Source organism: Eptatretus burgeri, chromosome 5, assembly GCF_056783735.1.
Source record: "Eptatretus burgeri isolate ZD-2024b chromosome 5, Ebu_testis_v1, whole genome shotgun sequence".
Classification (NCBI taxonomy): domain Eukaryota; kingdom Metazoa; phylum Chordata; class Myxini; order Myxiniformes; family Myxinidae; genus Eptatretus; species Eptatretus burgeri.
Window position 1 is genome coordinate 95,456,990 of NC_140965.1, and position 27,500 is coordinate 95,484,489.

The 27,500-nt window shown below is 41.2% G+C and overlaps 1 long non-coding RNA gene across 9 annotated transcripts in view; it reads right to left on the reverse strand.

Annotated features, from left to right (window-relative positions):
• The window catches only part of LOC147026994 (uncharacterized), a 113,167-nt gene that overhangs the window by 29,386 nt on the left and 56,281 nt on the right, over positions 1-27,500 (reverse strand). Inside the window, exons 4-6 of one of the 9 annotated variants that reach the window (XR_015058596.1) lie at positions 22,042-22,147; positions 21,786-21,846; positions 12,945-13,057 (exon numbers count right to left, since the gene is read on the reverse strand). This is a non-coding gene — a long non-coding RNA (uncharacterized LOC147026994). Of the gene's footprint in view, positions 1-12,944; positions 13,058-18,896; positions 19,663-21,785; positions 21,847-22,035; positions 22,148-27,500 lie in introns of those variants that run through there. The other 8 variants (XR_015058601.1, XR_015058594.1, XR_015058595.1 and 5 more) reach the window with 8 other exon arrangements.

Sequence of the window (27,500 nt, forward strand, 5' to 3'; positions counted from 1 at the left end):
CAGTGAGGTTACCCAGGAAACACCTTAAGACCTCAGACAGTGAGGTGGCCGAGGTTTGTGAAGGATATAATTAAATAAGGCCGTTAATTATCTTCAAAAGGGGTGTTTTAATTAACCCAAACAGCCAATTTTCACTCGTGCACTTCCTTGGAGTTTTTTTCGTACGCATGCAACGTTTCAGGCTGCTAGGATTCATGGTTTTAGAGTTACGGAGGAGACACACACTGAAACGCTGACACACACACACACACACACACACACACACACACACACACACACACACACACACACACACACACACTGCCTTTTATAAGTATAGATTTCACAGTTTGCGACGATTTTTGGAGCCGGGAAATAAGGCTACAGGATTTGAGCTACGGCATTACAGCTACTTACGGCTTTTGGGTTGCAGCTTATGAAAGACACAAAACCACCCACTGCAAACAAGCAGTGTGTTCGCAACAACACTGCTACCTGCAGGATCAGTCAGCCAACCTACTTTTTGAGCAAAACCAGCCCATCCTTTCGGAAATAAATCAATCCATGGACATGTTTCTGGCTCACTGGCCTTTCGTCAGGAGTTGTCTCCCCTCAAGAGAGAACACAGCACCTTCGAAATGACGTATGGACGTTAAACGAGGCCTTTTCCGCACGTGCTGTGCGTGTTTACAGTGACTCGGTTTTGCTCGACGGGCACTTTTAACCTGCCATTGCTAGCATGAAATCTGTGATTAAAATAGTCTTTTAAATATAAATTTCAGCACTTAATGGTTGACCATAATTGTTGTGTTCCTGGATACAAATTGGACACATGGAAATAAAGGAAACATGAGAAATATCTGTGAATGAGGTGTCCAGTTCCTATAATTTCCTGTTAATACAAGCAAACGGTGGCAAAGGATATCTATACTAATAAATGTCAACGTGTGTGTGTGTGTGTGTGTGTGTGTGTGTGTGTGTGTGTGTGTGTGTGTGTGTGTGTGTGTGTGTGTGTGTGTGTGTGTGTGTGTGTGTGTGTGTGTGTGTGTGTGTGTGTGTGTGTGTGTGTGTGTGTGTGTCTCCTCCATAACTCGATAACTATAAAACATAGCAGCCTGAAAAACTTTGCATGTATACTAAGAGAACTCCAAGGAAGTGCTTGTGTGAAAATTGGGTGTTTGGGTTAATTAAAACACCCATTTTGAAGATAATTAACGGCCTTATTTAATGAAATGTTTTATCAGGCACGTCCTCAGCCATCGCTGTCTATGGGGTCTGAAGGCATATCCTGGGTTACGTCGCCGGGGTCTGAAGCCGCCATGTTTTTTGGCCTGCTCAACCATGCCTTGATTTGGAACAGGTCACAATGATTTCTTGTGATTTCACAAACAGGTCACAATAACGTTTTCCCTCCCACTTTCCTCACTCATATTGTCCAATCCCTGTTCATTATACATGCAAATCACTGGATATATTATAAACACAATGCCGATAAACACCCAGAGACACCAGCGTTCGTGGCTATATTTCATTTCTTTCAATGATGTTTTCTTTCACATTTCGTATATATATATATATATATATATATATATATATATATATATATATATATATATATATATATATATATATATATATATATATATATATATATATATCTGCTGTGGTCCAAGATGCCTTATGGAGCCTTGAATCTGGGATGATGAAGTGTGTTCATGTTGTCGGTCATTGTACATTGACTGCCCATAAGTTTCATCCCAACAACACCTCGAACGAATATACAAATCTCATCAGTGTGATCCTCAGGTGTACCTTGATGGTGGATCTCAATGCTGTGTGTTAATGATCAGTGAAATTGTGCAGTAGTCAACGAAAACCCGGTCCTCGTTTACCACTCGCATAGTCTTCGCATCACATCCCAAGACAATGCGGTCAGTACTCGAGAAGTCCGTCTACACCCTCCATAATTAGCAAGGTAAATCAACGTGAATCCATCTCATCCACACAGTGTTTGTTCCTCAATCATCGAGAAAAGGGATTGAAGCAATCACTGTGGCAGAAGTATGTAGATTGATGTTGTGTTTGATCTTTAATTGATAAGGTCATTGAATTTTAAATAACAAGGTTCTATCAAGAACTTAGTTGAAAATAATTGGCATCAGCAGTTTTATTGATTTACTTCATTGTTTTTGAGAGGACAGTTAACAGATTAAATACATATTTTGATCCATTTTGCTTGATGACATAAAATGTAGCTTTTGAATGAATGACCACAACGTGAATTGTTACTATTGTACAAGATATTAATTTTCATTTATATTTTTCTGTATACACTGTATTGAATACACTGTGTATATATATATATATATATATATATATATATATATATATATATATATATATATATATATATATATATATATATATATATATATATATATATATATATATATATTGGATGCAGCAATGACTGCTTGTTATGAAGTGAACAAATCTTGTTTTATATTATTTGGTTGTCTTTGTTATTTTACATGGGCAGAGGGTGGAGGAGCTCCATGTGAGCCAACGACCATCCATATCTAGTGCCCAACTGTGTCTGCGGCCGTCCCCCTGCAGTTGGTTTACTTTTTTAAGAAGGTTGGTGGCAGGGTTTGTACTCCGGCCACCGTAAAACCCTTTACTCTGCAAAACGCAAGAAGAGCACAAAGAAAATTGAAAACCCACTCCGTGGGAGTACCTCCAGTGCAGCTGCCCTCCGCAGGCCAGCTCACCGGATGACGGAATTGAGGCAAAGCCTTTGGGATCACCACTCTTTGATGATAGGAGGAAAACCACAGGGTAACCTTCCTGGGTCAGATTGCGTTAGTGGTTGTCAGTGTGGTGCTGAGGTGTCGTCCATCAGAAGGCAGTTTCCTTGACTTGACTTGAGGCGGTCCCTTCGGGTGGGTGCCTGGAATGTCCTTTCCCTAAGAGAGGATGATCAACTGTCTCTATTTTCATCTGAATTCAAGCATTTGAACATCGGTATTGCAGCACTCTCTGAGTTTTGGAGACCGAATAGTGGTGAGATCATGGCAGGTGGTTACACCTACTATTGGTCTGGTCGCTCTGATGGTTACCATGTCCAAGGAGTTGCTGTAGTTATGTCCAATAAGCAAACACCAATGATAATTGAGGTAACACCGGTCAATGAGCATATTATGAGACAAAAGATTCCTCACTCCTGGGGTGTCGTTTCCCTGGTCTCACTATATGCTCCGACTGAGGCGAGTAATCTCACCATGAAGGACACATTCTATGCCACAATTAAGTCTGTGGTTGATGAGTGCCCCAGGCGAGATACTGTTCTCATCTTGGATGATTTAAATGCATCGACTGGAACTAATAGGGATGATTATGAGACATGTTGGCCCCCATGGGTCTGGAACTGTGAGCCAGAATAACACTAAGTTCCTTGACTTTGCAAGAAGTCAAGGACTTAGGTTGGCTCGTTCGTGGTTTCAGCACCCACAGGCTCATCGCTGGACTTGGAATTCCAACGCTGGTGGTGTGGCAAAGCAGAATGACCATGTGCTCATTGGTGGTCACTGGAGGATGATGCATAACTGCAGGGCCCATCGGAGTGCTCAGTTCCTCAATACCGACCACAGGCTTGTAGTTGCAACTCTCAAGTTTCAGCTTAATTCTGGGAGAATGCCAGCCAAGGCTGGATGTTGGGAAGCTCAAGGATGAGAGGGTAGCTGATGAGTTGCAAACAGGTTGAGTGGGATTTGTGGGGTCTGGGTGCTTTGGGGAATCCTGAAGAGTTGTGGAGTGCCTTCAAGACCACCATCCATGATGTTGCCGGTGGATGTCTTGGAACTCACCGAAGGGCGAAGAAGAATTTTGTCTCTCAAGAGACACTGGATACCATTGACCAGATCACAGAGCCAGGCTTCATGGCAGAGCTCTTCACTCTCTGCAGATCTGGATTAAATCAAAAGCTGGTCCAACACGTGGAACATGTCTTTCAATTGTGACAAATCTCACACTCTCACTATGTCTCTCCAAAAGGACTGTCTGGAAACCCCCCATCCACTTTCTTTCATTCAAGTCCTTTCATTCAAGCTTCTCAGTCTCACTATCTGCCATGATCTTTCCTGGGAAAGCCACATTTCCAAGCTTGCATCCAAAACCATTCGCCAACTGGGAATCCTCCGTCGTGCAAAGTCCTTCCTCGGCCCACCTGAGCTCCTGACCACAAAATATCCTTGAAATATTAACTTAAATTCCCCCATTTAATCATTCGGCAGTGAAGTCAGCCAGAATGCCAGCACACAATGTCCCACCCTTTTCAAGAAAGATGCCTTGGGATAGTTAACAGCTACAATCAAAATGCAGAAGGAATATCTGACTTTCCGCCCCCACTTCGATGCATCGAGTGCATGCTCTGAGATGTAGCACCTCCTGCAGGCACCGCAATATAATGACAGTTTTAGTCCGATTCCATTCCACAGGGCCAGACAACTCAGACACGAGCATGCTAAAAATCAAGCTCTACCTCGTCTGTCAGCCTGCAATACCCAGCCTTCCATGGAGGTCTACTAGCCCAGCACTAGCCAGGCTCAATTCCGTTTCACTTCCAAGGTCTGATGAAATCAAGAGCATTCCAGCCGACAAGTCAGAGGCAAATGTGAGATTTGGCCAGGGAATTGGCAAATAAGCTCTTCTCTTTCTCAAAAACAGATGAGTGTATAGCTGGATTAATGAAAGCAATTAGTCGACACGATGGACCAATTGTCGAGGAGGATAGTCATTTTGATGAAAATCGTCATACAGCCCATTATGACAACCACCACAACGAGAGCACTTTATAAGTCATGTGAGGTTGCAAAAGCTTTCCTCACCACCAATTTTCTTACGGCTGACGATTTTAGCTTCTCGGGGTCTTCTATGCACCATGTGCATGTTCTGAATCTTGAACCTCCTCAATCCCATGTGTGCGCAGTGTACATAAAACATAAATGGCTCCCATAAGACCTCTTTTGCAGATACAATAGAATACATATGCATCGAATGCAAAAGCATTGGTTGACATCTTGAAATAAATCTTATTTTTTGTTCTTCCTCCCAAGGGAATTCTAAAATCAGCAAGTTGAGAGTGAGAATAGCATCGTTTGGAGGCTGGTGTTGTCTGTGGCTCACATGAAAGGGAGACAGTCAGGCGTGTTACTTCTTTGTGTTTACGTTTTTGCCAGCACTACAGCTTGAAAGGTGTGAAAGGTGAAGGCGAATGGTTTTGTTATTGCGAGAGGAACTCGGCTTTGGTTATTAATCGTCACTGGCGGGTATTAACAACTTGCGAAAGCAGCAGCGGGTTCTTTGTCAGCTTTAGCACTTTGTTTCTAACGGTGAGCTTTGCTAATTAGAGAGACGTACAGCAATCCGCAGTATGCTACGTCCACATTTCGATGGCCTTTCCTCCCGTTTAATAAAAAGAAATTAGCATTTCGCAAGCTTTTTAATCCCCCCCCCCCCTTCCACTTTAAACCTTCAGGGGAAAAGCGAAGCAGGAGCTGTTTGGATATCAGAGGCCATGGCGGCCCTAAGCGGATCCGGAATTTGCAAAGCTCGGGGTAATTGCAGGCAATTTCTGACAAAGGGGTTATGGGATTTGAAGAGAGAGAATTCAACTTGAAAGCCGGAGCCGTGTGTTTAGTCTTGTCGGCTAATCGTGTGGTGCGAGCCAGATCTGTCGGTGCTGGTCGGCTGGTGGCAATGGTCTCTGATCGTGGCTGAGGGCATTTTGCTGTTTAAGTAAAAACGTCGTGGGTGTTTCCATTTGAATTATAATAATTCTGACTTAAGCTGGAGAGCGTGTCCTTTTGCGTTTCACACTCAGCTGTTCGCAAGGCCCTATCACGAGCAGCTCCATGAACAGCCTGAGGAAAGGGCATTGCTGGAAGTTGTGGAGATGTGCAGGCAGATTCAAGCACAATGTTCGTAATGGGTTTGGTCATAAACCCAGGCGTTTCATTCTCGGAAACATGTGAAGGTTTCTTGTTTGCATGTAGCCTCGGAGCATGTTTTGTGCCCTTTAAACCATTTGCATAATTTTGATGTGGCAGGCATGGAAAGTTTGAGACGAGAAATATTTTCAGCTGTAAATGCTGGGAAAACAAGCCATGACAATACATCAATGCAGTTGTGTCAATGCAGACATATTTAGTTTTTCACGCATAGGATTTTGATGGTCCTGCTCATATTTATTGACAATTTCACCCTGTTTTTGCACCTTGACTTCTGGCAAAGCAGTCCAAATATATAGGATTGAGTTGGTTGTTGTATTTGGAAAATCTTATTACACTGATGATAAAACAGCTTTCGGCCAAGAAATGAAATGATGAATTGGATGCACCTCTCTATTTCTGGCTGAAGATGCATTGCCCTACCAAGAAAGATATTTTACAGGCCAGTACAGGTACTACTCCCCATAATGACAATTCTCAAAAGGCCAGGAATGCATGTCAAAATAATAACTAAACAATGACTGTAATTGATGAGATATAATTATACAGAGATAAGAAGAAAAGTAACAAATGTAGAGACAAGAAAAAAAGCAATCAGAGATTGGCACCCCTTGTCAGGACTTGGTTTGTGTGGTGTTTGTGTAGTGTATTTTGTGTGGTTTTGTGTAGTGTATTTTGTGTGGTTTTGTGTAGTGTATTTTGTGTGGTGTTTGTGTACTGGTGTGTTGCGCAATTAATAATAGACAACTACATCTGCCACTTTATAACTGCTGGCAGTGATGACCAGGTACCAAGACGTCCCACTTTGATGCAACCCCACTTTGATCGGACACTTGACCCTGACCCATTATATTTATTATTATTATTCAACTGAATTCAGAATGGGATTAAAATAAATTAAATTCAAATCAAATGGAATATGAAATAGGCACAGTGCTGCATCGGAGTAATCAGAAGGAACCGAAACAAGCAAAAAGTAAAGATGAAGTCATCAGGAGGAACCTGTATAGGATTTGGGTTTCAGCCGCGACTCCTCTGCCCTCAAACCTTTTAGGTCACAGCCAAGTGAGCCTTATTCAAAAAAAAAAATCAAAAACTACCTACATCAAAAAATGAAATAATTCTGGCCGTCAGACTATGCATCCGATCAGGTTGAAATTTTAAACATATATTCCACATCGCTACTCGATTGTAATTCTAAAGTTTCACATTGATGGATGAAGCGGTTCAAGAGAAATATTTTTTTTAAGATTTCTCCTCAATCCAATATGGCTGCCAGGCAATGTGACCTATCAATTATTTGTGAACACCCTGGTATCCCCAAGGATTGGGCAACATATGTGAAGTTTCCCCTCGATCTGTCCAGCCGTTCTCGAGAATATTTTTAATAGGTTTTAGGGTAAATCCAATGTGGCTGCTAAATCATGTGACTGATGACATCATCGGTGTGAACGTTTTGTTTCTCGTGGATAGGTGGTCATACCTGTAAAGTTTCGCCTCGATCTGTTCAGCCGTTTCAGAGAAGATTTTTGAAGGTTTAAAAAAAACACAAACAATATGGCTACTGAACCACGTGATCGATGACATCATTTTTTTCTGTTGACCAATGCATCCCTAGGTGACCCTCAAAAATTTTCAAACTGATTGGATGGAGCATTCTACTTGTGCAATTATGATGTCATAACGAAGGCACCTATGACATCGTTAAAAAAAATCACTTATTCCCCACGTGAAGTACATGCCATGTGCCAAGTTTCAAGTTTTTTCCTTGGTGCGGTTTCGAAGATACAGAGTTTCAAAGGTTTTCCTTTTTTCCACCATGGCTGCCACGCCACGTAACCTATGACATCATATTTATCGTTAAAACATTCTACACGGGTAGTTGCCCCGATGGTGAAAATGTTGTGTCAATCCTACAAGCGGTTGCAGAGAAAAACACGTTCTGTGCAGACAAACAATCAAACAGACAAACAAACAAGAAGAAGACGTCGTGCAGAGCATGACACTTGCAAAATCCATAAAACAAATTTGACCTCAAAAATAATTGATTGTCGAATTCAATGACCAAATATGCAAATCCTCTTCAAATTTCAAGTGAATCGGATGAAAATTGAGGATTTTAGAAATCCCACCCAAGTTGTTGACCTTTGGCCTATGTTGACCTTTTGGTCTATGCTGACCTATTGACCTCAAAAACAATAGGCTTCCTCCTTATGACAAACTCTACCATGTGGTGATGTTTCGTGAAGATCGGTTTAAAATTGTGACCTGAAGGAGACAAACAGATAAACAGACAAACAGACAGACAGAATAATAAAATCGACTGACCAATATACTTGAAAAATCTTCGATTTTGCAAGTAACAAACAGACAAACGGACCCAAATGCAATACTCTTTCCTCTGGCGAAGGTAATTATGAGTCAACTCCAAAGAAAACCCGAACCCTCAAATTTATACTTCAATTGTCAGCCATTTTAAAACTTACATGCAAGTTTCAAAGTCATTTTGGCACGTAATATAAACGCATGATATGCCATCCACTTTTCATGGTTCCGAGTTCAAGTATTTAACAAAACAAGGAAAAACAAAAATAGTCTATATTGGTCGACCTGTTTAGCATTCCAGTCTGAAGTGATGGCTCACAGTGATGAAAACCAACTTTCAAATCCCATATATGATATATATTTATTTGTTCATTATCTACTCATTAATTTGTTCTGCTTGTGGTTTATGTGCAAACTTTGAAAATAAAAATCATTTGTGACATTGTTACAAGTTGGAAAGTTTCTGGTTTGTTGCAAATATGGCAAGTTACATATTCACAAGCCAGCCGGTAGGTGACATGGGTGATCGAGACATAATTGCATACTAGTCATACAGTTTTTGACGGATCGGGCTGAAAATTTTTGACAAAGAGGTTGATTATAGTGCGGATAAAAGCGCGGAAGCCAATTTTTGATTTTCGATTTTTTGGAGGGGGGATTTTTCAAAAATTTCAAAGTCCCGCTGCTAGGCAACGGTGGCGTCCATAACAACGGTGCTCAAAAACATACGACTAGATCCTGGCATGAACCTACCAGTCAAGTTTCATAAAAATCAGTTGATCTCCTCTGGCCTCCAGAGCTGTCCATTACATACATACAGACAGACGGAAAACCTGAGAATAACGGTAGTCTAGTGACCACCCAATATATGCGATCCATCAATTTCAGGTTCAAATTCTATAATCTGTGTTGATATTGTATGTTGAGAGTCTACAAATGTGATTATAATTGTTGTAAATGCAAGTTGTCCTTGTTCTGCATGTTATCATGTACAAGTTCCTGCATTAGCCTTGGATAAAGTTTAAACTATAAAAATTAAAAAAAAAAATCAATTTTAGCTTCCCTGATCTGTTGAAGCTTTCTTGTCTTCAGTCTCAACCTGATTCCATGCTCTACTCTTTTTGAAGTTTTTGTGTCTTGAAGTCTTAATAAGCTCTCATCAAAATAAAAGAAAAATATGCAATGTTGTTGCAAGTTGGAAAGTTTCTGGCTTGTATCAGATCTTTTACTCCTACAAACGTGTGTTCTACTCAATGTTGCATTGTCATGAACAGATGATAATGCAAATTGGATTAATGTTCTTTATCGGCTAACAAACCGACCTCAGTGTGGCAGGCTTTTCCTCCTGGTAGCAGCTCATAAAGCCTGAAAATACGAAAATGACAAAAATATGGAATTAGAAATATGTGGGTGCATGTCAGGCAGATGATAAAGTTGCAAGGTAATACACATCAAATTAGACTTCTTTTGCAAAAGGCCACCCTATGTCTGAAACAATCAAGCTGAGATTTAGACCTCAGAAAAGAACAATACAATTGGCTGTAATTTTGCATAATTTTTGTCATAACATGTCCACCCCATGCATCCTCCATCCATCCATCCATCCATTGGGACAATACTCTGTGCAGAGCATTGGTGCTGCCTCAGCAGTCTCCAAGGCCATTGGGCACAATCCTGGATGGGTCACCACTCCGACACAGGATACCAGCAAGCTGGCACTCATTTTTTCCAACCACAGAAGCATGACAGGCAGAGTCAACCCCACCTTGTATTAATTCAACATCCGAGCAGGATTTTAACTCAGGATCCTGGGATCCCAAGCCCACTTCACCCTAACCGTTAGGCCAACACCAGGCATTTCATGCATACTCCTCTACGCTTCATTCCTCCCCACATCCCTTTATTTGTCCAAGTCTCTCTCTATTTTGTCCCTTGGCCCTGCTGATGGTGTTTTCCCCCTCTTTCTGCTGTTCCTTTTGGTCTGGTGCGTTCTCGTCCATTGTGTTTGAGCTATTCCACAAGCCTTGACTTTGTATCCCAAAAATAATTTTAAAAACATCTCTGACTGATATGAATGCATTTTCACTTTCAGAGGCACCTTTCAGTACCTCACAGATTATATCACATCGTGGATGATCCATACACATCTAATCACTTCCCTGATCCCCTAATTCCTATCTCTCCCCAACATCCCTTCCCTTCTCTCCCCAATCTGCCCATAATCCTCCAAACTCCTTCAGCTACCCTGCCACCCCTCCTCTTCTATGAACCAATTTTTCACAATCCAGCAACTCATGTGTACATCGTAAAGAGACAACTGCAAGGCATAAGCAAACCGACAGTGAACAAAAACTCCAGATTCGAGAAACATGGCAAGGATGAATGATTATTTCCTTTGTAAGTAAGGGATAGCATCAACAGATCACAATTCATGAAGTAAGTTGTCCTTTTAAGACAGGAAATTACGCTGACTTTTCTTTCAACATTTACTTTTGATATCAAAGATATGTGCCTTTCAAAAAGAGTACGTAAGTCGTCATTCATTATCTGTGCTCCAAGTTTGAATAACATCGGTAAATGATTGTCCGAGAAATGGTTGAGGACGTGTTCAACATCGGGTTTTTTACAACTAAAATGGCCGGAGTCGGCCATCTTGTATCTGATCTCGAAAAAAAAAGAAAGTGCATATGTAAGCCCGCATTCCTTATCGGTCTGCCAAGTTTGAAGAATATCGGTAAATGCATGTCTGAGAAATGATTGAGGACGTGTTCAATACCGGTATTTTACAACTAAAATGGCAGCCAGGCTACCAGTCAGCCATATTTGATCAGATTGCAAAATAAAGTGACACAAGTGTTTGCCATTATGCACTGTGCTTCTGCCAAGTTTGAGCAAAATCAGACCATGCATGTCAGAGAAATGGTTGGGGGACACATATAAAAAACAAAATGGCCACCAGTCGGCATCTTGGATTTGATCTCGAAAAATATATGATGTGCATATGTACGATATAATTCGTTATCTGCATGCCAAGTTTGAACATCAGTAAATGCATGTCAGAGAAATACTTGAGGACGTGTTCAACATCGGGGTTTTTTTTACAACTAAAATGGCCGCAAGTCGGCCTTCTTCGATCTGATCTCAGAAAACAATGACGTGCATATGTAAGACATCATTCGTTATTTGTTTGCCAAGTTTGAACAAGATTGGCAAATGCATGTCTGAGAAATGGTTGATGACGTGTTCGATACCGGATTCTTTTTTACAAATAAAATGGCTGCCAGTATACCAGTCGGCCATCTGTGATCAGATTGCAAAATAAAGTGAGAGGCATGTGTATGCCATCATGTACTGTGCTTTTGCCAAGTTTGAACAAAATCGGACTATACACGTCTGAGAAATGGTTGGGGATACATTGAAGTAGCAAAATGGCCACTCGTTGGCCATCTTGGATCTATTGTCGAAAAAAAATGATGTGCTTGCATATGTAAGCCATCATTCATTATCTGTGTGCCAAGTTTGAACTACATCGGTAAATGCATGTCAGTTTTCATGTTTTTGTCATGCATGTCATGTCAGTTTTTGAACCCGATTAGATGGTTGACGATGTGTTTAACATCGGGGTTTTTTTTACAACTAAAATAGCCACCAGTCGGCCATCTTTGATTGCATAACAAAAAAAAATGATGCACATATGTTTAGCATCATGTGTTGTCCTTCTGCCAAGTAAAAAGAAAATTGGTCCATATACGTCTGAGATATAGTTGCGGATGCACTTACGCGCGGACACGAAAATCGAGACCAAATCCATAAGCCTCCGTTTCGGACCATGTCCTGCAGGGTGAGGGGTGACAACATAGATGCATTTAATCCATACCAAAACACGAAAGAAAATATGAAGCATATTATTACTTTTAAAAATTGTGGAAACAAGAAAAAAAAAAGCTTCAAAAATAAATGCAAAACATTGGGATGAAATCTCAAAAAAACAACCAAATAAGGAAGGTATGATACCACATTATAATGCCACAATACGACCCTCATTCCTCATTATGGATTAGCCACACACCATCTTTTGACGTTGTTCCATCACATCCCCACAACAAAGGTAAAATGTCAAAAGATGTCGTGATGCTAATCAATAAGAGGATTGTGATGTCATATTGTGGCATTGTAGTGTAGTGTCATTCCTACGTTGATATTTAGGTGTTTTTTTTCAGGTTTCATCCCTCTGTTTTTACATGTATTTTAATGTCTTTTTTCTTGTTTAAAATAGATGTACAGTATTTCCACAGTGATGAGCAGACACTAAACAGGCTTGTTCTGCCAGTTGTTCTGCCAGCATCTATGGCAGTTCTGTCAATGCTGCCGATGAAACCAGGTGTCGTGATGACAAAGTATAACTGAAATTGCATGTTACATCTTCGTGAAAAGGACCAACTTTGCCATGTCTAATAAGCAGGGGACTGATCACAGTACAGAAATTTATATCATTTTCTTTGAAAACTGTGGTGGAATATTTCTGCAATGTGCGGTCAAGAGCATACAAAAATTGAGTTTAAGCATATCATTGCATGACCTCCACTGCCTTTTCCTGTACAATAATTGTCCAGGATTTCTGAACAATGCTCACCCCTCCAAGACAATCCAGCTTCAGCTTGTACGTTCATGTAAAAGTAAATGAAGCATTACATTTGTTTGAAATCATCACAATGTCTGAGTGTCCAAGTGAAAGCTGTGGCAATCTACGGGAGCAAAACAAGATATTCCATCAGGCTTCACAAGTATTGATTTTCCAAAAAGATTGTATGGCAAATTACACTCCCCCCCCCCAATCCCTTCCCCCTAACAGCTTGGTTCCTGAAGTCAATAATTTATCTAACAACGAGGAGTGATCTCACAATCACCACACTGAAAATGCAAGTTTAAACAGTAGGAAAATGGCTATAAAATAAAAAGTAGATATATTAAACAAAAGAAGGAAAAATACATCAAAATTTTTTTTTTAAGTTATTAAGCTTATTTATTGGTATTATTAGATACCGAGTTAAATTATTATTAGATATCAGACTTATTTATTACCAGCAGGGACCCATGGGAATTCCACGTAATCGTAATACAAAATGTGACTTCAAGACCTCAACTCTCCCCCCCCCCCAACTCTCCCCTCAACCGCTACTCCTGTCCCCCTCTCTCCCTCCCCACTCCCTTCTCCTCCCCCTCGTCTCCTCCTTTCTCTTCCCCTCCTCTTCTTCCCCTCCTCTCCTCTCTCTCCTCTGCCTGCATCATGCCCGACCAGAAACAGCTAATAAAATGCATTTTTTGTCGAAAAACGCCAATTTTTCCCGATTTTCTTTCCTCTTTGTTGCAATGAATATTAAACCATATTAGAGACTGTGAAAACTGAAATCAGTTGTCGAATTAGAGTAAAGATAAAGCCGTGAGAGAGGCAGAAAGCACGAGCATTGTAAACTTGCATTTATCATCCAAAAAGTTTTATAAAGCCATAAAATGCAATTTTTAAAACCATCTATCTTCAATCCTTATAGATGCTATGAGATTTTAATGTCAGGCAAGTAATGAAATGCATCATTGGCTTGAAAAAAATATATAACTTACACCCATTTATTTGTGAAAACCCATCGTGGCCTTCACGGCCTTGATGCTCAAACCACGTGAAATTGTTATACATTCATAAAATCAAATCCCCAGACCCCACAAACACGACACTTATCTTTCTTATTCTTCTCAAGAAACACAAGTCTCTCTAAATATCCACACGTATACACACTTACTTAACCACAGCACCGACACAAGCAACTTACAGCAGTTCATGCACAGGCCTCTGATGTACATGACAGAGCAAAAATAAATGGAAGATATTTGATTTTGAAGCCCCCCACTTCCCCCGGTCAGACAAACAGAGGGACAGAGAGAAAGGGGGACAGACTGGCAGAGTGTATTTTTGTTCGATATCAAGTTTATATGTATTATTATTTGATATTTATATTATCTACAGTATTAAGCTTTAAATGTATCATCAGTAGATGTTATGATTAGATGTGAATCTCATGTATTAAAATTACTGATATAATAATTATTATTCCTACTATTATTATTATTATGATACATTTCCATTCGCAAAGATTTCTTTAATGCAGACCAAGAAAAATAGCAATTTTTTTTCATTTTGGCATTAAAATTAATAAACAATCACAACATACAATGGTGTGACCTTATTAAAAATGATTTGTTATGAGGTCTGATGTAAATCAAATGAGCATCTGTTTACATTTGATAGTTATTAATGTAAGGTGTTGCTCATGTCAGTTTTTGTTTTTTACATTGAGCTAAGGATGGAGGAGTACATCGATCACATGTAGGACAAAGACATTAGTCGATGTTAGTGTACTATTACCTGAATTGCAAATGTGGTAATTTGTAATTTATTTCCTATAACAACACATATGGTCATTTATTATGGAGTAATTCTTATTATAGAGCTTAAATACAATAGTAAACATGCGAAAAGAAATAGTATGGCAAGGAAACATGGGTTTTGATAGTGTCAGACTTGGAAAGATGAGCCCAATATCATGCTCTAGCGGATCTGAAGACGGACATGAACTTGCATCAGTTTTGACAGAAAGACCAAAAGGTACTGTCAGCAAACAAGACGAGCTGTTTCACAGCAATTCAGCTCGTACCCGTCACAGTATCAAGGAGTGGAGGACAAGCATGAGGTCAGTTGTCGACAAGACAGTATAATTATTTTCAGTATAAGGAAAACAGGTATTTGAGAATCCCGTTGAAGGAGAGTTAAATTGTGGTGGTGGGCACAGAAAGTGACCACAAACACAGAAGTGAACACGAATGCATGGTCATAATAGCTTTATTTTAAAAAAAGAACACCAATTATTTTGATAACTTTCAATGTCTTTTTCACAACAACCTCTTAATCACTCTTGTGGAACAGTATCTGGCAGAGTTGAGTCTGCAATAAGGGAGTTTACAAAAGAATATGAATCATTAATGCATCGCAAGTAGGAGCAGAATATGCCAGGATGTTTCACTGACACACTGCTACCATGAAAAAAGGTGTAAAAATGACATCATCAAGCACAATAGATTGCTTCCGTACACTAAATAAATCAGTCATCTTGGGCTTGAGGAGACATGAAATTATACTTGCAGAAGGTATTCTGAGACCATCAGTTGCACTTAAAGATGACTTTATTCACTGACATTTCTATTGCCTGGGTAAGGCAGAGTCCAAAATGAGGTTTTCAGGTATTCTCACGACATGATCATTAAACAAAAATCAACAATAATTGTTTTTAAAACTGGCTTTTTGTAGACTTTCTATAACAGACTCTTTGAACCTGAATCATATAATTATAAGCACAAAGACATCCTTCCATTGGGACCATACTCTGTGCAGAGCGTTGGTGCTGCCGAAGCAGTCTCCTTGGCTATTGCATACAACCCTGGATGGGTCACCACTCCAACACAGGATACCAGCAAGCTGGCACTCATTTTGCCGACCTCAGAAGGATGACAGGCAGAGTCAACCCCATCTGGTATTGATTCAACGGCTAAGGGGGATTTATGCCTGGCGTTGGCTTAATGGTTCGGGTGGTGGGCTTGGGATCTGAGGGTCCTGAGTTAAAATCCTGCTTATCGTTGAATTAATACCAGGTGGGGTTGACTCTACCTGTCATTCTTCCAAGGTAGGCAAAATGAGTGCCAGCTTGCTGGTATCACGTGTCGGAGTGGCGACCTGTCCAGGATTGTGCCCAATAGCCAAGGAGACTGCTGAGGCAGCACCAACGCTCTGCACAGAGTATGGTCTCAATGGATGGATGGATGGGGGATTTTTACTCAGGATCCTAGGATTCCAACCCCAACACCTGAATCATTAAGCCAACACCAGGCATACAGACTAGAATCCCAAGCCCAACACCAGGCATACAAACTAGAATCCCAAGCCCAACACCAGAATCATTAAGCCAACACCAGGCATACAGACTAGAATCCTAAGCCCAACACCAGAATCATTAAGCCAACACCAGGCATACAGACTAGAATCTCAACCCCAACACCAGAATCATTAAGTCAACACCAGGCATACAGACGAGAATCCCAAGCCCAACACCAGAATCACTAAGCCAACACCAGGCATTCAGACTCGAATCCCAAGCCCAACACCAGAATCATTAAGCCAACACCAGAATCATTAAGCCAACACCAGGCATACAGACTAGAATCCCAAGCCCAACACCAGAATCATTAAGCCAACACCAGGCATTCAGACTAGAATCCCAAGCCCCACACCAGAATCATTAAGCCAACACCAGGCATACAGACTGGAATCCCAAGCCCCACACCTGAATCATTAAGCCAACACCGGGCATACAGACTAGAATCCCAAGCCCCACACCTGAATCATTAAGCCAACACCAGGCATACAGACTAGAATCCCAAGCCCCACACCTGAATCATTAAGCCAACACCAGGCATTCAGACTAGAATCCCAAGCCCCACACCTGAATCATTAAGCCAACACCAGGCATACAGACTAGAATCCCAAGCCCCACACCAGAATCATTAAGCCAACACCAGGCATACAGACTGGAATCCCAAGCCCCACACCTGAATCATTAAGCCAACACCGGGCATACAGACTAGAATCCCAAGCCCCACACCTGAATCATTAAGCCAACACCAGGCATACAGACTAGAATCCCAAGCCCCACACCTGAATCATTAAGCCAACACCAGGCATTCAGACTAGAATCCCAAGCCCCACACCTGAATCATTAAGCCAACACCAGGCATACAGACTAGAATCCCAAGCCCCACACCTGAATCATTAAGCCAACACCAGGCATACAGACAATATTTCTGCATCATGTTGCATTAACGAAAACCTGGGTATCATTTAGTTTTCAAAGAATGACCAACTGGATTTTTTTAACACCCCATATTCATCGACAAGCTTTACAGCCTGGTGTTGGCGCAGTGGTTAGGGCAGCGGTTTGGGATCCAAAAGGTCCTGAGTTCAAGCCCCGTTGGGCCACTGAATTAATACACCAGGGGGTTGACTCAGCCTGTCATCCTTCCGAGTTCGGCGAAATGAGTACCAGTGTACTGGGCCGGTGTATACCCTGGTTAAATAGGTGTACCATATCCCTGTGTCGTAAGAGGCGACCAGGGTTGCGTCAGGAAGGGCATCCGGTGTAAAACATGTGCCAAATCACGATGCGGATCATACGGATGATCCGCTGTGGCGACCCCTAACGGGAGCAGCCGAAAGAAGAAGAAGAAGAAGAAGATTCATCGACAAGCTTTACAATTGCTTCAAGTGTAAAGGTCATGAATCTGAAGCCACCTTGTTCTCTCAGAATGTCTCTTTTGCTTTGAAATGTTCAACTACAGTTTTTTTTCTTTTTTACTACCAATGAATGTGCATATGTTGCAACCGAGCAAAGAGAGGCTCGACGTCGATTTGCTCATTGATGAATACAAAGAAAAGTAAATCATCTTTAATAATTTTCAAAAAGATCAATGCAGTTGAAGAATAAAGGATTTTTCAACAAAATAAGTTTTAAACGCAAACTTCTGCTGGAAAGATAAATTGTGGCTCCTGACTTTGGGGTATTTGAATGAGATTATGATTTGCGACGGTAATTACCACTCAATAATATTATGCAAAAGTTTTCTTAAATTTCTATCAATGACAGTTGAAAAGGTGCAAGATCATGACTCATGACACACAGCTTCTCTCCGATAATATCCAAACAATTAGATCATCGTCGAATAATTCAGACCTGGCCCGAGTCACTCTATTCCATTCATAACCTTACTGAGCTGAGGAAGTACATGCGAAGATGAATGAAGATATCCAACTTAGCATGTGCATGCAGGCATGTTTTAAGATGTGGTCAAAGAAAACTCATTGAAAGAACTTTGCCAAATTTATTTATACTGTCATGTGCATGGGGTCAATCAGAACCTGGGTCTTGCACAGACTATGTTTCTTTGATAACAGAGTGGCTAGGCATCATCACAGTTGTGTCACACTTCTAAATGTGACATTCGTATGTGTTGAAACGGAAGACCAAGAAGGAACCCAAAGAAGTAAAGAGCAAAGATGGAGTCATCAGGAGAAACCTGGATAGGATTCGGGTTTCAGCCACTACTCAACTACCCTCAAACCCATCCAGGCACAGCCAAGTGAGCCTTACAGAAAAATTTCTGCAAGAATTCATTTCTCCTTAGAGATTTAGATAATGTGTGACTTATGTGTGACACCTCGTAGATGAGCACCAGGTCAACCAATTTAAGGGTTAATTAAATTATTCAAATGGATGAGTGCAGTTTGCTCACAAATGCACAAAATGCTTATCTTGTGAACTGAGCATCAAAATCGATCATTTCAATGGACTCTTGCAGCATTTCTAATTTTATACCCTCACAGCACTCAAAAATACGTGCGTATTGACTGACACAGGCACAGTCGATAAATAAGTAAAGATTCTATAAAGTAATCGTACAATCAAAGCACACTCTTTAAGTCTCCGATGGCATTCACCAACTTTTTATTTTTTTCAATGTAAAACACAGAATACAACAAATTGGACAAAGTTAATAGTTTGGTTCACAGAAGTGCTCCCCCACCTGGCAATGCATTATTAATTAAAAAAAAAAATTGAAAGGAACCATTCATGGAGACAGACAAGTCTATTGGACAATCACTATAGTTGACAAGGGTGTGTGGGAGAAGGAAGGGTTCAATGTGTTTTTGATTCCAAAAAATGTTCCTCTGATGAAAACTGAAGCGAGAGTCAGAGCTGCAGCAGAAGCACCTGAACAAACATTATTCATTTCAGGTCTGGTGCAAGCACAAAGCATTCGATGCCCACAACTCTCAAGTAGTCTTCAAGTGCCTTGGCATCCAGAAGGACAGCCAGCAAACCACATAGCCAAGTGCTTGTGGTTTGGACACACTCCCATAACATGACTTTCTGGTGCAAGGAGATGTCACAACACAGTCATGTTGTAGCTGCTCTGTTGGAGCTCAAGGCCAAAGTTGGAGCAGACAACCCGATGCTGTCATTGGAGGGGACCCATGGCAACAGCCCACAGTGCTTCTTGACTCGTGGAGGAAATTTGTTTTGTCTTCTTCCATTGCATGCACAAGAAGCAGAGAGCATATCAGAGCTTAGAAAGAGGAGAATCTGAGCAGATGTCAATTAAGTTTGTAATTCTGAGATGCTATTTGCTCATTCTCCTCAACAGGAATCCTCCTGAGGTAAAGCCAGCTGGACCGAGCTGGTATGAATATACACTAGGTGAAAACACAATGGGGAAGAAACGGGTGGCATGGCAACAAAGACAAAAGGATTTAAACATCCCTGTACATTCTTAAAAATAAAAAACAAACTTCATCTTCCTATTAAATCCATACAAAATCATATGATCTCCCCAACATTTGAAATACTCAGCATGCATGCACGCACACATGCACACCTCAAAGTCTTCAGATTTTGCTGGAGATTGATATTCTGAATCGTTTTGTTTTGTAAAGCTCCTCCCCCCCCCCCCACTCCCCTAAGCAAAGAAGAAGGTTTGGCCAAGATCAGCAGGGTGAGATAAATGAGAAAATCAGGAGATTTATAATGCTGAATATAAGAAATTTGAAGCAAGAGATTTTGCTTTCTTTCCCCACAATGTAAATGATCCAACTAATGGAATATGTCCACCAACTAATGAAATCAAAATTTATATCTGGGTCGGTTATGAGGTTACACACCAATAATGTTGCCGAGCCTACTATATTAATTTATTTAGCATATACTGTACCATTATTGGAAATTTGAACTGGCGGTGACATTGACATCACCTACACTTTCAAATTTCAAAGAGTACATTCTATTCTCTAAATCCATGAGTGGATGAAGATGGACAGTCAATTTTTTTGTCATTTTCAAAAGGAAGTTTGCTTCTTTATGTTTTCATCTTGTATAACCATAGTTGAAGCAAATTGTAATTAATGTGGGTTTCAGTCCAAGAAAAGAAAACTGCTCATTCCATGGTTCCCCCTCCCCAGGTTTCTGCATGGTGCATGTGGTCCACCATCAACCCCCTTCTGGTGAAACTCCCAAAATCCAGAATCACTGCTCACCTCCACTCATTCGTTCCTCTTCTTACCCACCTGTGGAACCAACCCCCACATTCATTTAAATCTCATCCTTTCCTCCAGGTCTTCAAGACAGACATTCACCCCCAGTCTCAGATCATCCCTCATCCAAAACTATGGTCTTTTATACCCTCGTTAACCTCACCCCGAAGCCCACCACCTTCCAAATTTCCAGTTTTACCTTCCTAACAGTTTACTTCTGTATCCATCTTGTCCACTCTGTGCATCTTCCCCTACCCATTTCCTCCCCACTTACCTTGTTTGTCCAAGTCTCCCTCTATTATATCATTCAACCCTGCTGTTCGCTCCCTGTCTACTGTTCCTTTTGTTCTGTTGCATCCTGATCCATTCAGTGTTCTATCTCTTCCATGAGCCTTCACTTTGTACTCAAAATAATCCGTACTCATAAGTGTGTGTGTGTGTGTGTGTGTGTGTGTGTGTGTGTGTGTGTGTGTGTGTGTGTGTGTGTGTGTGTGTGTGTGTCCTTCCATAATCTCCAAAACCATGAAACCTATCAGCCCCAAACTTTGCATGCATACAAAGGGAACTCCAAGGGAGTGCAGGAATTAAAACTGCCTATTTGGGTAAATTTAAACACCCAATTTGAAGATAATTAATGGTAAAACCAAAAACACAGGCAGTCTTTGATCAGCCTGCTTTCAGCTCACTCGGCTCGGGGGTCTTAATCGGCCATTTTGTCCACTTCGCTCAAAAATGCCTTGCCATCGATTTTTGGAGCAGCTTGGTTTCTGGATGCTCAAGCTTCATACCTACGAATTGCCGATTACATCGATGATCGGTGATTTTAACACCGACAAATTGCTGGATGGATACATCATGATGCTTATAAACGCCCTGAGATGCCAGTGTTCTTGCCTTATTTAGTTTCTGCACATGCGATAATCTCTAGAATCTCTTTCACCCAAGCCAAGTTTTGAAATTAAAACTGTGCAATTGACCTGAGCAGTAGTTCTGACTGCAAAAAAGTGTTCATTTGTCCAATTCGCACATTGTTTGACACTTTGGGTGTCTCCCGATCTAGTTTAATATGACTGATCGGCGAGCGATAATCACTTGCCAAGTCTGCTGTTCCTTATCCACTGTTTTGTTGGAGTGCTTGCTTGAGTGCGTAAGCCACTTGGTGAGTGCTCTACAAGCTGTTTGGATGTTCGTTTGCAAGCCATGGCGATACGCGGCACAAGTACCTGCACTGTCACTCTGCACAACACAATCAAAAATACATCGATCGACATACAAAGTTCAGGCCTCACCTGCCAGTGTTACACCCCACATCGTGCAGTGCCAAGCCTGCCATTCCAAATCAATTGATATCTGTAAGACATGGCGAGACAGGAGACGACATTGTAAATGTCTTTTATCACAGCTGTTGCCGTTTTTGAAAATAAAACAATAAATTGACATTCAAGACAATGTGAGGTGATAATGTAATTGAAGTACATATATAAACGTGTGTTCAGTTGTCTGAGTTATATCTGACAAAAGTTTAAAATGTAGGCTAACCTTCACCTCGGAGCGGTCATGTGCTGATCACTGCTCAGACGCACCCCTTGGTCGAGTACTTCAGAGGTTATTTGGGGTGAGTTGTTTCCAAAACCCAAGGTCATTGCAGATGCTGCAGGGAATGTAATGGCAGATGAAGGAACAGTAGGTGGGAACTCATTCAAGCATCATTCATTCCTTACACCTCATGTTCACTGTGAGATTGGAGTAGCATGTATTTATGAACAACTGTGGAACTTACTGTGAATCTACTTTCCATCCATCCCTTTCCTTCATCCCACCCATCCCTTCAATCCATCCCCCCCCCCATGTCTTTGTTTGTCGTTGACTTTCTCTCCCACTTTCCTTCCTCTATCTCCTCCCTCTCTCACATCTCTTCCAACTTTCAAAAAGTGATAAACAATGGGTGCTTATGATAGGTTACCACAGGTGGTTGTGCTGTGGTTTTGAAGTGGTTATGTTGTGTTGTGGTGTTAGTGTCGCATTTTGAGCCCAGAGTGTTGGGGAGTATGCAGGTTAGGCAGTTGGGCACTTTTTTGTTGTTTGGCACTGCTGCTGGGTTTGATTCCATGGTTTGAATTTTGGGATTCAGCTCAGGTTGAGAGATTCTGGGGCTTATCGCAATTTGGTTTTAAAACGTGTGCTGAAATGAAATAAAGGTATGAAACACTGGCATCTCTGGGCATTCATAAGCATTGCAGCTAGGGTGTGTTGGGCTCTAGTGTCTCTTGGCCTGAGCTGGGTTTTGGGGTTTGAACTGCGGTTGAGCTTGGCAGCGGTCAGGCTGCTGGAGAGGTGTTTGGTTGTCCGGTTCGCATGTTCTTTGGCATTCCAGGCATCTCCTGGTGGTGTGTGACCCATTTGAAGAGATCCGGTTCCAGAAAGGGTAAACAAGGTGGCAGCCACAGTTCCAGTCGCATACCTCAAGGGAAGCCCATGTTACAATCTCTCTAAAAATGGTTTGTGCTGTTTGAAAGTGATGAGTGGTTTTGCTATCCTGTTTGAACATGCTGTTTCAACGCACCCCATTTCGTTCAATCCTGTACTAATACCAACAGACAGGACCAGCCCCCTCTCCCCTTTCCTTTCAAGTCCCACTACCAAACGCAAGTCCAGAACACACCTTTCCCTTCCACTTCACCCTTCTTGCTCCCCCTTATCCTCTTCACTCCCACCTCCTCCTCACACCCCCTACCTCACAGAGTGTATAGTGATGTGTGGTGAAGCATTGCTCTCCCCTACCCCCCCCCCCCCATTTCTCACTCCCCCTTCTCTCCCTCTTCTCACTCTCCTTTCTCTCTCCCTCCCTCCCTCCACCCACACCCAAACAAAGTGACAGGTGGTATTTGCTGGTAAAAAAAAAAAAATTAATAAATAATGAGCTGATATCCCATTTCCCAATTACAGATTGAATGTAACTGCCTTGTTTTCCCATTGTCCAACCAAATTATTTTTATGGCCATTTATCTCGATTATATGACAGTATGGAGCGGAAACTTAGCAACCTGCATTCTCACTGTAGAAAAACATTGATTTGCATAAAATATATGATCAAAATCTAATTTGCACAAAATTGATTATGGTATCAGAAATCTCATTTGCTTTTCAGCAGCATGGAGTATAAGGCTTTGGCTGCAAGCTCAAGAATTAACTAGAGAACCAACAAATTGTTTGTTTTGACCAATACCGTTACATTTCTCCGACACCCATCCACTATGTATGTCCAACCCATTGAAACCTATCTTGGGTAAATAAAATTAGGTGATAATCCTGCACTGGGCGGTTCATTTTGGACTATTTATTACACATGCATGGGGGTGATTCAATGGGAAAAATCAAATTTGAGCAAAGGAAGGGAAGGGAAGATTAATCAGGTGGAAAAGTGGGGAGAAAAGGGAAAGGACTTGGAGAAGAGGCAGAAGTCATGGAAGGGCATGGAGATGTATGGAGCATTTAGGAGGGGGGGGCAGGCACGATTAATCGAGGGAAAGGAAAGTCCATCATTCCACCATACAGTATTTGCTGAGGAAACAAATAAAGAGTCCGATAAGATCCTAACATGAAACAGTCAAGGCTCGAAATAATCATCATGAACTATCAAATATCCCAGATGCAACAAGTCCTGAATGATTCTGCAGCTGAGAATTTAAACTGGACAGCTCACTACTGTGAGGCAGAGAACTTGTCACAGACACCTACTTCTTCTTCTTTGCGTACAGCACATGGCTGTGGGTAGTAGCATTTGCTGGGAGGAGAGGTGTGGCATCGCCACTGATGCAGTGCCCCCTTTTTGTTTGGATCAGGAACTTGGAATTAGTTCAGAGTTCCGGCAATAACTTGCCTACTCTTCATGAATGATGCTGTGGGATCTTTAACATCCACAAACTAATGCTAGCAGACGGGGTGTGCCCAGTTAACGTCAATCCGAGGGATGGCGCAGACATTACAGACACTTCGAAAAAGGACATCTAACTTCAGAAGCACAGTATATCAATGGTTGGTTTCAATGATGCGATTGGAAGAAATATAGTCCAAATTACTTTTCACTTGGTTCAGCTGAAATTTGCTTCTGATTTTAGATAGCATTGCCTGGAAAGTTTTAAGCCACGGCTGCTTTAAGAACTTGATTTGTAACCTTTCATATTAATGGAGAGATCTGCAGGAGATACAGTGTCTGAAGTAAGCGAAACCAGCAATTTTCTCCACCTCGTTTATTGAGGTGAAAAGCCAAATGATCCTCTCACCGTTACTTGACCCAGATAATGTTAGTTTGGGCCACACTGATTTTATCTCCAGAAAGCAGCAGTGACTAGCTCTATTTGTCAATGCAAGTCATGATAAGCAGACACCAGGAAGGACAGGCTATCAGAATGAGCACAGTGAGTCAAAGACATCATCTATCTGTACATGAACCGAGTCCGGGTGCACCGAGTTCAAAACCTGATCAAAGGAGATATTGAGAAGTAAATTGGACAGTACAAAACAGTGAAGCTTTCGTTTCTTCATGAATCCAGTGACTGAGATAACCTTCAGATGTTGGGTCCATTGTAGATTTAAACAGCATTTAACAAATGCAGAAATGTTGACCACATTTCCAGTCACTAAATTATGGAGTGTCCTCTCACTATGTACCAGAAGGCTTTCTTGTGTTTCCGTACACATGGACATGTTCATCACACTTCTAAATTTAATAATTAATCACTAAAAGTATAAATGTGGTCAAAACAAAATCTACAAATGCTATTTTTACTAATGGTACATCACTTGTAAAGTGGCTGTCCTGTTTCTACAACTATGTACGCTATGTTAGCCGCAGTGAGGACCTTCAAGTGTGTTAATGTGTTTTGCTGATTTAGGAGCATCTTCTAAAACCCATTCAGGGAAGCTGCAGTGATTGTTTGGCCTTGCCAAACATGTGTCATGGCTGCTTCCATTGGAGATCAGTAGCATTGCAAGATACATATAGGTCCTTCTTTTTTTTAGCTCTGGGTTTAATGGAGATCGCTTTTCATTTCTGCAGGATTTTCAGTTCCATACATCATGTTTCAGCCACATGTCATAGCCAATAATACACCATTCACACCTAGGAGGATTGGCACCAAGCTGAGGGTGTTTTCCTCACCCTAAATAACCCCAAAGCACACCTTGGTAGGGCCAGGGCCAAGGACATATAGCACCCACAGATTAAATGCCTAAGCGTGGCGTAACTTCAACGGTATTCTCATCGAACATCATCACGCGATTCCTGCTTCTTTGCCGAGAGCATAAAATGAAAAAAAAATGATGAAAGATAATGGCCTGGCATGGTGAGGATGAACTGCTGGCAATTTGAGCCAACGAGAATATGCAGGCCAAACTGGAGTCATCCACAAGAAATGAGAAAATTTGGGGGAAAATTGAGAAGAATCTGCGGAGAAGTTGAAGGCAAAACAGCGAGGCCATACTGGAACAGACGAGTTTTTCGAAGAAAACAACGCTAAAAGTGAAGCAGCTCCAAAAAAGAAGAAATGTTTTGATCATTTGGATTCCGATTGAGGAAATCGACAGCTGCATCACAACTTATTCATTTGGCTTCTCCAACGACTTGGAAGTCATTGTGAAATGTTTTAAGTGCGAATGAACGAGTAATTCAATTGGTTTTGTCTGCTCCCTCCCACAACCCCTCCATCCCATATTACAGTCGATAGGTGCGAATGCTCTGGGTGGTGTCCTGTGGGGTGGTGGGATGGGGGAAGAGTCACTTGGCTAGGCACTGGTTTTATGTGTACAATGTCGTCATGGTTTCTGAGCTGTGAACAAACTTCTGTTTCCAACTGGTCTTGACATCGTGATTTTAATTTAGTATTTGTGCTTTTTTTCGTGCTAATATGGACTCATGTCTTTTTTTTTTTCTCATCCTGTTTCTCCTCTTACACATATTTGTGTGTACAACTTTACATTGTAATTTTGCTCTTTTTAACATGCATGACATTTTCTGCTGTCATCACTATTTTGTTTTGATCTACCCGTTTGACCTGCATTGACTTTCTAATTATGCGCTACTATGATCAGTGATATCTGTCATCAAGAAACTAGATCTACTGTATTATCCAGTATGAAACCACACACTTTCGTGTGCATACTGTGGCTGCTGGTTGCATTATTGGTTAGGGGCACGGCTATGCCGCTGATACAGTGCCCCTATTACCAGTACACTGGTGCTTATTTTGCTGACCTCGGAAGGATGACAGGCTGAGTCAACCCCACCTGGTGTTAATTCAGTGGAAAATGGGGTTCAAACTCAGGATCCTAGGATCCCATAGGATCCCCAGCCACCCTAACCTCGAAGCCAACACCAGGATTAGTAGAAAACCAAGAGAGGTTTATTCAAATAATTAAAATGGTAATAATAATATTAATACTGTTATGAAAATGGCAATTCCGTTTAATTACCACATTTGCTTGTTGTGCTTTGCAGATGAAGGTTTGATTTCATTTTATTACTTTTATTATTAAGTTATTGTGCTTTGTAGAAACAGGATTTTTGATACATCCGTGACAAGACAAGAGTTAGTGAGCCAGCAGTTTTACTGGGGTGCATTGCAATAATCCGGATGTGAAAGCATAGAAAGAGGTGCATTGGAATGCTTCTTGCTTGATGATAAGCAGAGCTCTTAGAAAGCTGGGAGTTGGTGAACTGAGGTATTTACAAGGACCATTTGGCCGACCATGCCAGACCGATATCAACATGTAACTCTACTTTGGAGCATCTCAATTTTGTAACTGTACACATGAAATGTGATTCTATCACGTGTTATTTGCATTTTATACCGTGTACATATTTATTTTATACCTTTTCCTGTGTACATATTTACATTTTATACCTTTTCCTGTGTACATATTTACAATATATGTACATATACAAATATTCGCAAGTTAGGTCACCCGATCAAGAATGGGTTATTTAGCCTTCAGCAAAACATCAA